Below are 12,574 nucleotides of genomic sequence, written 5' to 3'. Positions count from 1 at the left end.
GTAACTCATTTAATTAACGGACATATGATATCTTAAACATAGGGAGTTTAATGCACTCATAATAAGAAGGAGCCCATATTGTAATATGGGATTGGTGCGGTAGTTCAATAATAACCCTTTAGTGGTATGAGTTATTATTGATGGACTTGAGTTGGGTGTTCGGGGCGAACACGGGAAACCCAAGCCCATCGGGAGACCTAAACCAATTCCTCCTCTAGGTCCCTGTTATAGCCTCTATATATAAAGCCTCGCATCCACCCATCCATAACCGGGTTTGGTTTAACTTGGTTTGGTTGAACTTAACTTGGTTTGGTTTAATTTAACTTGGTTTGGTCTAACTTAACTTGGTTTGGTCTAACTTAACTTGGTTTAGTTTAACTTAACTTGGTTTGGTTTAACATAGTTTGTTTAGATTTTTTCTAAATAAAATTTTGTTAATTTTTCTTTCCTTGTAACCGATGGCAAGTCTATAAAAAGAAGTAGGATGTGGCCCCTAAAACCTAACTTTCTAATTTTCCACAATCTTCTTCTCTCCTTGTGGCCGGCGCCCCCTCTTCCACCTAGGGTCGACGCCACATCCACCTCTTCTTCTCCTTGTAGCCGGCGCCACCTTCAACCCCACCTAGGGCCGACGCCACCTCCACCAAGGGCCGACCCTTTCTCACCTTGCAAGGGTGATAGCCATGATTTTATTGTATTATTTTGATTCATTTATGCATGGTTTGATGTTATGTTCATAGATAAAACCTAGATTTACATCACATTTCATGCATTGTCTTTATTTTGGGCTTAATTATAAATTATCTTATTTTTGATGTTATTTGATGCTAATATTTGATTTTTATTTTGTAGGCATCAAAGGATCTTGGATTTGGATCTATTCGAACCGAAATTGGGCTCGAATCGGAGTTTAAACGAGACGATCAAACCTTGGAGTTATTTGGACCGTTCATCTACAATCAAGCAGATCTGAGTCATCCATTGAAGATATGACACATCCAACCTAATGAGGAGGAGATCTCAGCCATAGATGAAGATCTAGAGGTTTTGATCCAGATCTGAGTTCATACAACCATTGATCAAGCCCGAATTAATCTGGACCGTTCATCGAAGATTTGGCAGATCTGAACCATATAGTGAAAATCTGGTCGATCCGACCTAAGGGAGAGTAGATCCAAACTCTAGATCAAGATCAGCACCTTCGGATCGGATTTTAGGCGACTTTTCACCGTTGATCAAGCCCCGAATCGCTCACAGCCGTCCGTTCAGATCTGGATCTGATTCAAAACAGAGAAGCTACAGTGCTTTCTCTTTGTCGATCTCCTCACACAGCGATCCGACCTAAGGGAGAGTAGATCCAGACTCTAGATCAAGATCAGCACCTTTGGATCGGATTTTAGGCGACTTTTCACCGTTGATCAAGCCCCGAATCACTCATAGCCGTCCGTTCAGATCTGGATCTGATTCAAAACAGAGAAGCTACAGTGCTTTCTCTTTGTCGATCTCCTCACACAGCTGCGCGTTCCGCGGCGTTCATCTCCAGTGAGATTCCGACCCCATCTCTTCTTCCAGATCCATTTTCCGGTGACTTCATCGGCGACGATGCTCTCAGATGCTTTCGACCAGCTTTCGGCGATCTGACCTCGCTCCAAGGTGGTCCTACGACAAGAATTCTGTTTGCGATTGACTGTTCTATTGCCGCCGATTTGGAGGTGTTCTTCCGATTAGTGGCTCTGCTTTCCATCCGTGAGCTTTGGCGATGTTCCTCCACTGCTACTGGACCATTCCCGACGACATTCCATCCATCATCTTCTCCATATCAGATTTGAAGTCGCAGCTCACAGATTGTCAGATTTCTTGAGGTTGGCAGCTCCGATCTTCATCAGATTGTTTGAAGAGGTCTCTGATGATGCTGGTGAAGGCTGAGCTGAGTTTAGCTACTGAGGTTGTCTTCCCCGATTACTGAGATGAGGTTTCATTGATGCTTCCTTGTGTGACGGCAAGGAGAAGTTGTCGTGAGAAGTGGTTGTGAGTTGGATCAGTTAAGGTTTATTTCATTTTGTTACTATTTTTTACAGCTTAGAACAAATTCATTTTAATGTTTGTTATGTTTTAGCAAGTAATTTAGCATTTCATTTCCTTGTTTAAGTTTAATTTGTGTTTAATTTGATGCTTGGTTAATTGTTTAGTGTTTAAGTTCTAAGTTAGGGTTTACATTTTGCTTTAGATCAAATTTAATTTGATATTTGCTATTTCATTCGTAGTTTAATTGTGTTGAAGATGAAATTCATTACGTAGTGTGACAATTCGTATTGGACTAATCGGTGACACCTAGTTAGATTTCATTTATGCATTAGATTAATTTCTTATTTGCTGTGCTTTCCATTTGTTAGATTTATATTCAAAGTTCAAACCCCCATTTTCATGTTAAAACCCCCAAAAATGAGAATAACGTACAATCCTAGGTTATCATCCGACCGCTAGTTCCTCGAGAGATCGATCCTGGGTTCGTTATTACAACACAATTGTGTAGATTAGGGGTTCAATGAAATTAATTATTAATTTGATAAGCCTATGCGTGACATTTAATGTAATATTTATGCTTATCAAATTTTGGCGCCGTTGTAGGGGAAAATATGCAATGTTTGGCAATTTTAGGATTGTTTTTATTTTGGAAAACCAAAATTTTTTTGTTGTTTTGATTGCTTTCATGATTATATATCCATGTGTTTGATTTAATTTGCTCCTGAGTCTTCTAATTTTATTTGCTAGTGTTTCAGTGTAAGAACAGGAAATTCTTTTGACCATGGATCCATATTATTCGTATTTTGGAGATTGGAGTCAGAGTTATTATGATCAGCCTCAGACTGGGATTTATGCGCCTGAATATCAGTATGAGGATGTACAAGAAAAATTTGCAGAGTCAGTTTTAAAATTCAATGAAGTTATACATCAAATGAGAGATCATCAAGAGCAACAATTTGTAAGGATACAGAATATTCAGAGTCAGTTAGATCAAATTGCATCATTCATTAATCTGTTACAAGCACAGAACTCTAGTGGAGAGATGGAAAGTAGTGATTCTGTCAGGCCTGACCCTACTCCTATTTCTTCACAAGAATTTTCTAGTATTATTTGTGATGATGATGTAGTTGTTCAGATTTCTAACTCTACTGATAGTGTTGCTCTAGATGTTGTTAATGATGCAAGAAATGAAGATTTAATTGATGAAGAAAAGTTAAGTGTAGGGGAATGCTTACTGGAAGCATTACTTTAAGAATCACCAAGAATAGAGGATGTAAGTATAGAGACTTGTGCTATGGAGCCAAGAACCCAAGAATCACTACATGAAGTTGAACATTCACCAGAACTAGAGCCTGAACCATTCCTTGATGCTGAGGAGGGCACAGAAATCATTTTAGAACCCACAAGTATCTTTGAGCATGATAAGGTTAGTATTTTTTGTGATACTTCAGAAAATTTAATTGAGGTACTTGTTTTTGACTTTATAGCATGTGAAACTCAATTTTATCCATTTAGCTTAGACACTAATTGCATTTCATTTTCTCCTAATCATGTGAGTGTATGGGAGGTGTTTTGCTTTATTGATTGTGTAAGAGAAATTAAGCTTCTGGAGTAGATGCTTAAACTGAACCGCCTCAGACCTCCAGAAAGAATTTTCAAGGGAAAAAGGATTAATAAGAAGAATTTGAGTAGAACCATGATTACTCTACTTCCGGGGTGGCTTCTTTTGTTAGATCTTCTTCAACCACTGGGAATTTAAAGGGGAATTGGTTCTAATTTTGCTTTCTTTTGCATTTTAATTCATGCTTTGTGTCTAATAAATTCTTTATACGTTTCTTTAGTTACATACTTTGCACTTTGCATTTTACTTTCATACTTTGCATTTTGTTGAGTATACATATCATGTCATTTGAATAAAATTCTCCGTGAATTGTTTAGTAATATTTTTAAGATGGTAAAAGTATTTTTAATTTGACCATCAATTTTAGGTCATTGTACATGATTGGATGTTTTTCTTACATGATATTAGTTAATTTGGTGGTGGATTCCAATTTGATCAATTGAGTTTGATTGCAAGAAAATTACCTAGAGAGGACCACTTTAAGCCTATATACTATTATTTTCTCTTGAGTGGCATGCACTCATAGTAATTGAAACTCTAAAACTTGCTTAGTTTCTTTTCAAAGTCACAATAGCATTGGTGTGCATGGAAATTGAGGATTTTGTCAATTTTGTTTCCCTTCATACTTTCCAATTCCTTTCCTCATAATTTTCTTTATACATTCTCATCTAGCATTTTAATTCTTGATAATCCTTGCTTGTCATTCTGTAATTGAGTGTTTTGGTTGAAGTCTTGATGAGTTAGATTTTGCAAGATGAATTAAGTTTTAAGTGTGGGAGAGGATTGCTTATGCTTGAGGTTTATGGAGGTTTCTTACTACTAATTGACTAGAAATTCCGAAATTGTGAAATCAATTCAGGATGTATTGCATTTTCACTGAAATTTTGTCAATTAGCAAGGCATTGGTTTATTGGAATTTGGAGCTAAGCAAGGACAATTGGCTACTAATTAATAGGCACATTTCAGTGAATGTGTGTAGCTTGCTGGTGCCAATTTCTGTTGCTATTGCATTTTCTGTGTAGCAATCCCAGAATTCAGAAGTTGGCAAGCATTTTAAGCTTGAATTTCTATATTAATGAAGGAAGGGATTCTTTGGGAAATTAAAATTTTAGATTTGAAGTCTATGATTTATCAAGTTCTCAACTTGAATTTGAATACTGCAGCAACTGGAATTACAGCAGCTAGATTTCAAAATACATATCAAGATTGAGTGGAAAATTTGTATGGACATCTTAGGCTTTGATATTTCTGCAATGTCCTTGAAGCTGAATCCTTAAGTTGAGGTCTAAAATGAATCATGTTAAGAAAATCATTGTATCAATAAGAAGCAGATTCTGAAACTTGTTGAATTGGAGTGCAGAAATAGAGAAGTGTTGAAATTTGGTATCAAGGCGTATCAAAAATTGGAAGCAACATTTAAACAATTGAGAAGCTCAAGTTAAGTCCTGTATGATGCAGAAACAAATGGTATTTCAGCCTTCTATGACCTCTACAAATTCTAAAAAGAAGCTATTAATGGAATTTGATACATATTTGAAGTGCAGGAATGAAGTTCTGAATTTTCAGAAACAAAGCATGGCTTAAGTTTCTGAACCTACATTGAAAAACTGAACTTGGACTGTAATTCAGACTCCAATGAGCAGGAACTCTGCAGAAAGAAACTGCAGTTGACAATCAACATAATTGAAACTCAATTTCTAACCAATGCACAGCTAAATTCTTCATGACTTAAGCTGAAAATTCTTGGATTTCCAAATTCTGAAAGTGGTAGCTTTAATTTTGTACTAAGGAGAAACTTGAAAGTGTTGATTTGATGATTGTAGCTTGGTGTTGAGTAGTCTATGAACCTGAAATTTGAAAGATGATTCAAGTTATTGTATCAGATTTGATATGCTGAATTCAGAAGTTGTTGTGATACATAGGGAGTTGCATTTGCTGAAAAAAACTAAGTTTTTTATTTCTGCAAGGTCTTATTTCCAGTTTCAATGTTAACCCTTGCTGCTTCTCCTATACCTGAGCAAAAAGAAGGCATTTTGAATAGCCAACAAAACTATAATTGATGTGTCAACCTTAACATGTTGCGTGCCAAGCTTTGTGGTAAGTTCCTGGTCAGTGGGAAGCTCAAGTCAAGTTCTTGTTTAACTAGTAACAAGTGATGTTTCATATCTTCCAGATCTTCTATGATTCAAAGCCTGCAAATTCTTTGAATCTAATCTATGAGCATAAATCATCAAGTTGGTATGAGTTTCAAGTGATAATTTTGGAGTTGGTTGCATCAGTTATTGCTTCAAAATACCTGCTGTGTGCCAATATTTAAAAGTTGATGAGGATCAGCAGTACATCAAATTTAAATCCTACCATTGTAATTCCTGGAACTAGAATTTGATTTCTGAAACTGAAATTCAGAAAGCTGAACCACTGAATTTGAAGTGGCAGAAATGTTAGGAATCTGTTGAAAATGCAGGATTTGGTGCCAAAAGTGTATCAAAAATTAGGTACAACAAATGAGAAGTGAGAAGTTTAAGTGAAGCTTTGGGATTTATAGTAACAAATGGTATTCTTGTTCCTTATTTACCTCTATAAATTGTAGTGTCTGATTTTAAAAATTTTGAATGGCTGTAATAAGAGACGAGTGCAGGAAAAATCAAATTAATTGTAAAAGGCTGAAGTTTTGAAAATCGAAGTTGTGTTAACTGAAATTTTGATTTGTTAGAGCTGAAACTAATTGAATTCAAGCTTGAAGTTATTGAATGTTAACTGTGTTGGTTAGTCCTAGGAAAACTGTACCGGCTCCACTGTACAAAAATTTTGTACAAGTGTCGAAACTTTCCTTAAATAACCTATTGTGTTCTTTAGAAGTTAAATTAGGAATCGCAGACGGAACTTAACATCATTGATTCCAAATTTAACTTATCTGTTCTTAATGGTTTAGATTTGAATCGCAATAGGAACTTAACACTATTGATTCAAATCTACCTAGATTATTGTAACGACCCACCTTCTACTGACTAGGCTGTGAGGCCGATCGCTACATTATGCTGTGCTAAATTACTATTGCGGAAATATGGATTGATTAAAATTTTACTAAACTGATTACTGTAAAATCTGAACTTAATATTCTAGGTGTACCTAGGAGTTGTAAACATGCTAGGGAAGATAATCTATGCCTCTCGGATGTCCTGCTAGCTGTAATCAGGCATTTCAATCGATCCATGAATCGATTGGGCTGTCGGATCGATCCAGTGATCGATCCAGCTTGATACCGGCACGGAGAAAACTCTGGATCGGTCGGCTGACCGATCCACAAGCTATCTTGCTTCTGTATGCGGCTGGATCGGTCTACCGACCGATCCAGGAGTACACTGATCGATGGCTCACTGATCGGTCGGCTGACCGATCAGTGAGCTTCTGTACTCTACGCTAACTCTCTGTTCGCGACTGGATCGGTCAGCTGACCGATCCAGTGGCACAACCCAATTCTGATCGATCTGTAGATCGATCTGGGTTTCTGATTTCAAATCAGAACCCCTGATTTCAGCACTATTTCGTGCCCAACTCATACACATCAAGTCTATAACAGCTAGAAACATTTTTAACATGTATTAGCTAACATTTTAAACATGATATCACGCATGATTCACTAATTCATGGCATGCAAATGTACTATGTGTAGAATAATAAGGTTCTAACAGTTAACTAATTTTGCTGAAAGTTCTAATACATAAATAAAGCTTGTTAGATCCCTAAGATCTTTTATTCCAAGTTCCTGCCCACACACATCCTCGTAGCATTGTCCTCCAGCCTCCGCTAGTCCATCTTTCCTTTACCTTTATCTGCAGTATAAGGAAAAGAAAGTATCTATAAGCTTTCGCTTAGTAAGAAACCATCTACCTCACTAAAACATGCATTCGATGCAATATGCTTTTAAAACATGCTGTTTGAAAGTGCACTGATTAGACTGAAACATGGCATGTTATCATACATAGAAATCAAAGCTAGTCATGGCATACTATCATCTAAACATGTGTAATAAAAGCTGAACATGAACACCAAAGCATGGCATACAAAGCTAACCATAACTATCATGTGTAACAACAAGGAAAACTGAGCTGAACATGAATTAAACTAGTCTGGAACTGAATTCAAACTCAACTAACATAACTGATCTTTGTGAGTTTTGAAAAAAACTATAATATAATAGATAAAAATACATAATCATACTGCTAATGGGCCCGGCAACTGTACATGCTATGCGCGCATCCTCAACTAAACCCGGGATTGCAAATTCCGAATTTAGCAAGGTTTACTAGGTTATCTAAACCTAGGGACCGACTATGGGAGCCCAGCCCAATGGATATCTAATCCTGTACAGTGCCACTACTGAAAATAAAATACTGAATCATAGCTAATTAATTTACCTTGCTTCTACTAGGTTATCTGAACCTAGAGGCGACTGTGGGTGCCCACCCATTGGACCGTAGTCCCATATATGCTGTGACAAGGCTAACTAAACTATTTAAATGCTTATATTGCATTTACTGAGCTATTAAAATGCCTAAGTTGCATTTTTCTGTGCTAAATAATTTAATCGAACACTTAGTATGAACTAATTCGCATCCTTGTGCTGAAAGTCTACATATTACTAAACTAAAACATGGAATTCACACGGAAGCTACTTATACTGCAGGTGAGGGGTTTCTTACCTTCTGTTCGGATTTTCTTACGATTCTAATCGCTGGATTTCCGGAGGAGACGATCCTTTCGACGATCTTCTCGCGTCTATGCGTTCCTCTCGCGGAGGGGAGCGTCCTCGTGTCGAAGTCGTCTCCGGAAAGTGTCCTTGGGCCGAACCTCAGCTTTCCTTGTGGTTGGCGCCGAGAGAGGGAGAGGAGAAGTGGGCGGCGGAATTAGGTTGTGGTGGAGAAAGCTACGATCCAAGAAAAATAACTCTCTTCACCTATTAAATTCCCTATTTATATTAAGTGGGTAATTTCAGCCCAACTCTAATATAAATTTAATTGTCTCCCTTTCCTTTCAGCACGGCCCTGCTGGGTTCAACTGGTTACTAACATTATCCGTAAACCGTAGGTCTCGGGTTCAATTCCCGCTTAGGCCATTTTCGTTTTCTATTTGTTTTTGCTACTTCCGTTACTCTAAAAATTCTGTAAAAATATCCTAAAATTCCAGAAAAATCATAGAATATTTCTAAAATAGTTTTGAGAATTTTCGGGCGTTACAATCCCCCATACCTTATAAAAAGTTCGTCCTCAAACTTAGAATAATTCTGGGTACTTCTGTCTCATGTTGGCTTCTGTCTCTCATGTTGTCTCTTCTGCTGTGTGACTGTGCCAAATGACTTTGACTAATGGTACTTCCTTGTTCCGTAATTTCTTAACTGCTCGGTCTATTATCTGAATAGGCCGACTGTCATAGCTGAGGTCTTCGCGGATCTGTACCGACTGGGGCTCAATCACCTGGGTGGCATCTGGGATATGCTTCTTCAGCATAGAGACATGAAATACATTGTGGATAGCTGACATTTCCTGGGGTAGCTCTAGCTTATATGCTACCTTGCCCACTCTTCTGCTGATAAGGTATGGTCCCACATATCTGGGACTTAGCTTGCCCTTCTTCCCGAAACGCATTACTCCCTTCATGGGAGCTACTCTGAGGAACACTGAATCCCCAACTGAAAACTCTAAAGGTCTGCGCTGTGTATCAGCATAGCTTTTCTGGCGGCTCTGAGCTATCTCTATCCTCTGGAGAATCTGCTGTATAGCTGCTGTGGTATCTGCCACTAGATCTGTCTGAAGTTCTAGTTCTTTCTGTTCACCACTCTCATACCAGCAGATTGGAGATCTACACCTCCGCTCATAGAGAGCCTCGTAATGTGCCATACCGATAGTGGCCTGATAGCTGTTGTTGTATGCAAATTCTGCTAGACTCAGATATTTGCACCAACTTCCTTTGAAATCTAGGGCATATGCTCGGAGCATATCCTTGAGTACCTGATTTACTCGCTCCGTCTGTCCATCTGTCTGCGGATGGAAGGCTGTGCTAAACTTTAACTTTGTGCCCAAAGCTGTCTGTACACACTCCCAGAAGCGTGACGTGAACCTGCTGTCTCTGTCTGAAATAATGGTTTGTGGGACTCCATGTAATCTAACGATCTCCTTGAGATACAACTGAGCTAGCTGTTCCATGGAGTAGGATATCCTGATAGCTAAGAAGTGGGCTGATTTAGTCAATCTGTCGACTATTACCCAGATGGTATCAAAACCATTCGTGGTTCTGGGTAATCCCACTATAAAATCCATAGAAATGTCTTCCCACTTCCATTCTGGTATCTGTATGGGCTGCAAAACTCCCCCTGGTCTCTGATGTTCTGCCTTAACCCTCTGACAGGTTAGGCAGGTGCTGACATATCGAGCGATGTCTCTCTTCATCCCAGGCCACCAAAAATGTTTCTTCATGTCCTGGTACATTTTGGTGGAGCTAGGATGCATCGCATAGGGAGTCTTGTGAGCCTCGTCTAGGATTTTCCTCTGTAGTTCCTCCTGATCCGGAACACATAGCCTGTCACCAAAATACAACACCCCGCTATCTGATATTCTGAACTCTCCACCTTCTGATTCTGCTAAACCTTGCTTGATTCTCTGAATTTCAGGATCCTGCTCCTGAGCTGTCTGGATGTCACCAAGCAAGGTAGACTCTAATGTCATAGTAGAGAGCTGTCCGACTATGAGCTCAAGACCGAAATCTGAGATCTCCTTCTGTAGGGGCGGTGACATGGCTGCTAGAGATAATAGGGTAGCGCTGGACTTCCTGCTGAGGGCGTCTGCTACCCTATTCGCTTTTCCTGGGTGGTAGAGGATATCTATGTCGTAGTCTTTGACCAGTTCTAGCCATCTACACTGTCGCATATTCAGATCCTTCTGAGTGAAGAAGTACTTCAGACTCTGATGATCTGTATACACTCTGCACTGAGCTCCATACAAGTAATGTCTCCAAATCTTGAAAGCGAACACCACTGCTGCAAGCTCAAGGTCATGAGTAGGATAGTTCTTCTCATAATCCTTAAGTTGTAACGCCCGCCCTCCCTGCTGTCAACAAGGGACGGGGCTACGATACTCTACGTACGTATTACAGCGGAAGACTTAAAATTATTTTTCTTAACTTAATTAAAAGCCGAACTACACTAACATGGTTTCATAACATGATAACAAAATAAATAAAAACTCAACATCAAGTCACCCATATTGTATTACATTTCACAAAACCAAAGCATAGTTCTTAAAGGTTTTAAAGCAGGTTCTTAATTAGTTGCCTAGCCACCGCCACACACATCTTCTTGCCCCTCCTGCTGCTCCTTTAACTCATCCAACTTTTTCCTTTATCTGTGGCACAAGGAAAGTAAGCTATGAGCACTCATGGCTCAGTAAGTTCCTTTCCTACTCACTAAAACCAACAATCAACACATAATCAAATAATGTCTCAACTTAACATGATCTCAACTAGTCATGGCATAACATATCATACTCTTTAAGCTTATCATGCAACATAACTAACATTGTAACTAGTCATGGCATATCATCTCTTAAAGCATAGCATGAAACATAACATAATCATATCATGGCATATTATCTCTTAAAACATAGCATGAAACATAACATAATCATATCATGGCATATCATCTCTTAAAACATAGCATGAAGCATAACATAATCATATCATGGCATATCATCTCTTAAAACATAGCATGAAACATAACATAATCATATCATGGCCTATCATCTCTTAAAACATAGCATGAAACATAACATAATCATATCATGGCATATCTTAAATCATAGCCTCAACACAACATAATCATAGATCATATGCATCATGATTTTAAAAACATGTATCCGAAAAACATGTGTATGTCTCATGATCTTTTAAAACCATTTTCTTCTTACATATATATATACTTGAACATAATATCAACATAATTAGGGCCCCGGCTTGTACCATACATACATAACATAGATGCACGCGTCCTAAGTATATCCAAGGTAGCAAGTCTTGAATCATACTAGGAACTAGGTCAAGATCACAAAGCATGGCCTAGGGGCGTACTTGAAGAGTCCATCCCTTATTAGCCTAGATCATAAAGCAAGGCTTAGCCTAGATCACAAAGCAAGGCCTAGGGGTGTACTAAGGAGCCCATCCCTTATTAGCCTAGATCACAAAGCAAGGCTTAGCCTAGATCACAAAGCAAGGCCTATAGACTGATTAGGAGTCCACCCTTGGTACAAGCCTTACAAAGTAAAGTAGCATGTATAAAAATGCATCATTTAGTCACATAGCATAGCATAAAAGTATGCGTCACTTAGGCATACATTATGTCATAAAAGTATGCATCACTTAGGCATACATCATATCATAAAAAGTATGCATCACTTAGGCATACATCATGTCTTAAGAAAGTATGCATCACTTAGGCATACATCATATCATAAAAGTATGCATCACTTAGGCATACATCATGTCTTAAGAAAGTATGCATCACTTAGGCATACATCATATCATAGAAAGTATGCATCACTTAAACATGTAGTATATCATTAAAGTATGCATATTTCTATCCACATAGCATATCATAAAAACATTCATATTCTAAGCACATAGCATATCATTAAAGCATGCATATTTCTACTCACATAGCATATCATAAAAGTATGCATATTCTAAGCACATAGCATATCATTAAAGTATGCATATTTCTAAGCACATAACATATCATTAAAACATGCATATTTCTAAGCACATAACATATCATTAAAATATGCATATCTCTATCCACATACCATATCATAAAAAGGTATAAATCACAAGCATACATGGTTAAGCATAAGGGTGTATCATGTGATTATACTATCATAAGAA

Source organism: Zingiber officinale, chromosome 6B (genome assembly GCF_018446385.1).
Source record: "Zingiber officinale cultivar Zhangliang chromosome 6B, Zo_v1.1, whole genome shotgun sequence".
Taxonomy (NCBI): Eukaryota; Viridiplantae; Streptophyta; class Magnoliopsida; order Zingiberales; family Zingiberaceae; genus Zingiber; species Zingiber officinale.
This window is presented reverse-complemented; position numbering follows the sequence as displayed.